At 49.4% G+C, this 5,741-nt stretch overlaps 1 pseudogene; it reads left to right on the forward strand.

Moving 5' to 3' along the window:
• The window catches only part of LOC124027298, a 12,616-nt pseudogene extending 7,589 nt beyond the window's left edge, over window positions 1-5,027 (forward strand).
• The last annotated feature ends 714 nt before the right edge of the window (window positions 5,028-5,741 follow it).

Raw genomic sequence — 5,741 nt, forward strand, 5'->3', positions numbered from 1 at the left:
AGACCCTCTCTACCAGACCTGTAGGGCCCAGACACTCTCTACCAGACCTGTAGGGCCCAGACGCTCTCTACCAGACCTGTAGGGCCCAGACCCTCTCTACCAGACCTGTAGGGCCCAGATGCTTTCTACCAGACCTGTAGGGCCCAGATGCTTTCTACCAGACCCAGGTCCCAGACCTCTCTACCTCTCTACCAGACCTGTAGGGCCCAGACGCTCTACCAGACCTGTAGGGCCCAGACCCTCTCTACCTCTCTACTAGACCTGTAGGGCCCAGACCCTCTCTACCAGGCCTGTAGGGCCCAGACCTTCTCTACCTCTCTACCAGACCTGTAGGGCCCAGACGCTCTCTACCAGACCTGTAGGGCCCAGACCCTCTCTACCTCTCTACCAGACCTGTAGGGCCCAGACCCTCTACCAGACCTGTAGGGCCCAGACCCTCTCTACCAGACCTGTAGGGCCCAGACCCTCTCTACCAGGCCTGTAGGGCCCAGACCCTCTACCTCTCTACTAGACCTGTAGGGCCCAGACCTTCTCCTCTCTACCAGACCTGTAGGGCCCAGACGCTCTCTACCAGACCTGTAGGGCCCAGACCCTCTCTACCTCTCTACCAGACCTGTAGGGCCCAGACCCTCTCTACCAGACCTATAGGGCCCAGACCCTCTCTACCTCTAGAGCGCTCGGGGTGGGAACACACAGGCTCTCTCCTGAACTCTCACATCATGGCTGCAATTGTTATGTCGTCCAGTAGGGGGCAGGCTTTCATGGTTGATGTGGCTGGATAAAGCAGTCCAGTATAGGCCTGTGCTGTAATCCTTTATCTCCCTGTCCAGCTCCATTCCTCCATGTTGGGTTCATGTTCAGTTCCCATGCTCCAGCCAAGCCCCTCCCTGCTCCAGCCAAGCCCCTCCCTGTAGGGCCCAGACGCTCTCTACCAGACCTGTAGGGCCCAGACCTCTCTACCAGACCTGTAGGGCCCAGACCCTCTCTACCAGACCTGTAGGGCCCAGACCCTCTCTACCAGACCTGTAGGGCCCAGACACTCTCTACCAGACCTGTAGGGCCCAGACGCTCTCTACCTCTCTACTAGACCTGTAGGGCCCAGACCCTCTCTACCAGACCTGTAGGGCCCAGACCCTCTCTACCAGACCTGTAGGGCCCAGACACTCTCTACCAGACCTGTAGGGCCCAGACGCTCTCTACCAGACATGTAGGGCCCAGACCCTCTCTACCAGACCTGTAGGGCCCAGATGCTTTCTACCAGACCTGTAGGGCCCAGATGCTTTCTACCAGACCTGTAGGTCCCAGACCCTCTCTACCTCTCTACCAGACCTGTAGGGCCCAGACGCTCTCTACCTCTCTACTAGACCTGTAGGGCCCAGACACTCTCTACCAGACCTGTAGGGCCCAGACGCTCTCTACCAGACCTGTAGGGCCCAGACCCTCTCTACCAGACCTGTAGGGCCCAGATGCTTTCTACCAGACCTGTAGGGCCCAGATGCTTTCTACCAGACCTGTAGGTCCCAGACCCTCTCTACCTCTCTACCAGACCTGTAGGGCCCAGACCCTCTCTACCTCTCTACCAGACCTGTAGGGCCCAGACCCTCTACCAGACTACATCGGTACTACAGCAGACTACATCAATACTGCTGCAGACTACATCAATACTACAGCAGACTACATCAATACTACAGCAGACTACATCAATACTACAGCAGACTACATCAATACTATTCCAGACTACACCAGTACTACAGCTGACTACATCAGTACTATTCCAGACTACATCAGTACTACATCAATACTACAGCAGACTACATCAATACTACATCAGACTACATCAATACTACAGCAGACTACATCAATACTACAGCTGACTACATCAGTACTATTCCAGACTACATCAATATTACAACAGACTACATCAATATTACAGCAGACTACATCAATATTACAGCAGACTACATCAATACTACATCAATACTACAGCAGACTACATCAGTACTACATCAATACTACAGCAGACTACATCAGTACTACAGCAGACTACATCAGTACTACATCAATACTACAGCAGACTACAACAATACTACAGTTGACTACATCAATACTACATCAGTACTACAGCAGACTACATCAATACTACAGCAGACTACAACAATACTACAGTTGACTACATCAGTACTACATCAATACTACAGCAGACTAAATCAGTACTACAGCAGACTACATCAGTACTACATCAATACTACATCAGTACTACATCAATAATACAGCAGACTACATCAGTACTACAGCAGACTGCATCAGTACTACATCAATACTACAGCAGACTACATCAATACTACATCAATACTATATCAGTACTACATCAGTACTACAGCAGACTACATCAGTACTACATCAATACTACAGCAGACTACATCAATACTACATCAATACTACAGCAGACTACATCAATACTACATCAATACTACATCAATACTACATCAGTACTACAGCAGAATACACCAGTACTACAGCAGACTACATCAGTACTACATCAATACTACAGCAGACTACATCAATACTACATCAGTACTACATCAATACTACAGCAGACTACATTAATACTGCTGCAGACTACATCAATACTACAGCAGACTACATCAATACTACAGCAGACTACATCAATACTACAGCAGACTACATCAATACTACATCAGTACTACATCAATACTACAGCAGACTACATCAATACTGCTGCAGACTACATCAATACTACAGCAGACTACATCAATACTACAGCAGACTACATCAATACTACAGCAGACTACATCAATACTACAGCAGACTACATCAATACTACAGCAGACTACATCAATACTGCTGCAGACTACATCAATACTATTCCAGACTACACCAGTACTACAGCTGACTACATCAGTACTATTCCAGACTATATCAATACTACAGCAGACTACATCAATACTACATCAGTACTACATCAATACTACAGCAGACTACATCAATACTGCTGCAGACTACATCAATGCTACAGCAGACTACATCAATACTACAGCAGACTACATCAGTACTACAGCAGACTACATCAGTACTACATCAATACTACAGCAGACTACATCAATACTACATCAGTACTACATCAATACTGCTGCAGACTACATCAATACTACATCAGTACTACATCAATACTACAGCAGACTACATCAATACTACAGCAGACTACATCAATACTACAGCAGACTACATCAATACTACAGCAGACTACATCAATACTACAGCTGACTACATCAATACTACAGCTGACTACAGCAGACTACATCAGTACTACAGCAGACTACATCAATACTATTCCAGACTACAGCAGACTACATCAATACTACAGCTGACTACATCAGTACTATTCCAGCCCCCACAACTTCATGCACCCCAGGTCCCCCGGAGCACACAACAACAACCAGCTACCTCAGGGGTTCAGCAATCCTGGAATGAGCACTTCCACCTCCCTACCTCGCTACTACCAGACCTGGCCCACGACGCCAACAGGCAGGTTTTCCACTGCCAGGAGTGTGGCAAACAGTACAGCACTCAGTTGGGCTACCGGCGCCACCTGCTGGCCGCCCACGCCCCTGCCTCCAGCGCCACCATCCCTGGGGAGCTCCATTGCCAAGAGGGGGCGCCTGCCCTGCTGGAGCAGTTAGGGAGCCACACCGACAGGCTTCCGCCACTGGAGGTCACCGCCACCGTCAGGGAGAGGAAGTATTCGTGCGAGCGCTGCGACCGGCGCTTCTACACTCGCAAGGATGTGCGGCGTCACGCGGTGGTGCACACGGGCCGCCGTGACTTTCTGTGCCCGCGCTGCGCCCAGCGATTTGGTCGCAGGGACCATCTGACGCGCCACCTGAAGAAGAGCCACGTCCAGGAGCCCACAACCACCACCCCCACACCAGCCCCCACCACACCTGGGCCCGTAAAGGAAGAGCCAAGTCCGGTGCAATGCAGCATGGGACCCTCCTCCAAGGAGCATGTAGAGGCCTTCCCCATTGACATGTACAGCAGTTACCCCCTGCAGACCATTTCCAATCCAGGCATGGGCCATCAACACCACTCCCTCATGCAGGGTTCCCTGTCCACGGCCATGGGGTGGGCCTCCACATGCCAGGCCCCTCTCCCCATCCCCACCACCACCTCCCCCAGCAGCAACAGCAGCATTATGGCCACATGGCTAGGTATCAGCATGGATCTACCTCATATCCCCGCACTGACATGGAGAGCTTCCTAATGGACCTGCAGAGCGGGCTGCCTCCACACCTGACCACAGCCTCCTCCTCTACCTCCTCCTCCGCCTCCCTCAGAGGGAAGTGCTTTCAGAAACCCAGGGTGGCCCAGTGGCTGGGGACCCTCACCTTCTGTCCAGGAGCCCCGCTCTCTCCTCAGCCGAGCTGTCGTGCGCTGCTAACATGGACCTGGGTCCTCTTCTGGGCTTCTTGCCGTTCAGCCTGCCTCCCTACAGTGCTCATATGAGTATGGGAGGTCTGGTGATGGGCTACCCGTCTACCTCCACCTCCACTGTGCCGCCTCCTCCTCCAGCCCCTACCCTATCAGGCCCCAGGAGGACTCACCTTCCTGCAGCCCCCACAACTTCATGCACCCCAGGTCCCCGGAGCACACAACAACAACCAGCTACCTCAGGGGTTCAGCAATCCTGGAATGAGCACTTCCACCTCCCTACCTCGCTACTACCAGACCTTTCAACAGTGAGCAGCCTGAAACCATGTGACCCCAGCACCAGGCCAAGGAACACTCCAAATATTCTTGAATAAAGCCTCCCGTAAAGGACGAGTGTCTCGAAAGTCTTGAATATACGAGTGATACATATAGGCATCCAATGTGCTTGCATTTATTTTTTTTTATGGGAAGAAAATGGGAATTGTATTTTTTTAATGATGCTAATTAAGCTTTCAGTAGCAATAGTTTTTGTTATGATGATGATGATGTTGAACACAAAGAACCACTTCATCAGTATTACCTCATCCTTCTGTAGCTCAGTTGGTAGAGCATGGCGCTTGTAACGCCAGAGTAGTGGGTTCAATCCCCGGGACCACCCATACGTAGAATGTATGCACACATGACTGTAAGTCGCTTTGGATAAAAGCGTCTGCTAAATGGCATATATATATCAGTACTACATCAATACTACAGCTCATGTTGTCCTCCTCTGAGGTTCTCATTCAGGAGAAATATGTGAGATAAAGTAGATAAAGTAACTCAGCTCACGCACACACACACACACACACACACACACACACACACACACACACACACACACACACACACACACACACACACACACACACACACTATTGTGATGGCTGGGTTGTACTCACGGTAGGTTGCATAACATACTGTTGATGAGGCATCCAGGATGTATTCTGGACCTGTGGAGAGACATAAAACAGGACAGACAGAGAGTTATATTGTTATATTGCTGTATAATTACAGTAAAACAGGAAAGACAGAGAGTTATATTGTTATATTGCTGTATAATTACAGTAAAACAGGAAAGACAGAGAGTTATATTGTTATATTGCTGTATAATTACAGTAAAACAGGAAAGACAGAGAGTTATATTGTTATATTGCTGTATAATTACAGTAATACATGACAGTCTTAGAGAGTTATATTGTTATATTGCTGTATAATTACAGTAAAACATGACAGTCTTAGAGAGTTATATTGTT

The sequence above is a fragment of the Oncorhynchus gorbuscha genome, unplaced genomic scaffold (assembly GCF_021184085.1).
Source record: "Oncorhynchus gorbuscha isolate QuinsamMale2020 ecotype Even-year unplaced genomic scaffold, OgorEven_v1.0 Un_scaffold_3079, whole genome shotgun sequence".
Lineage (NCBI taxonomy): Eukaryota > Metazoa > Chordata > Actinopteri > Salmoniformes > Salmonidae > Oncorhynchus > Oncorhynchus gorbuscha.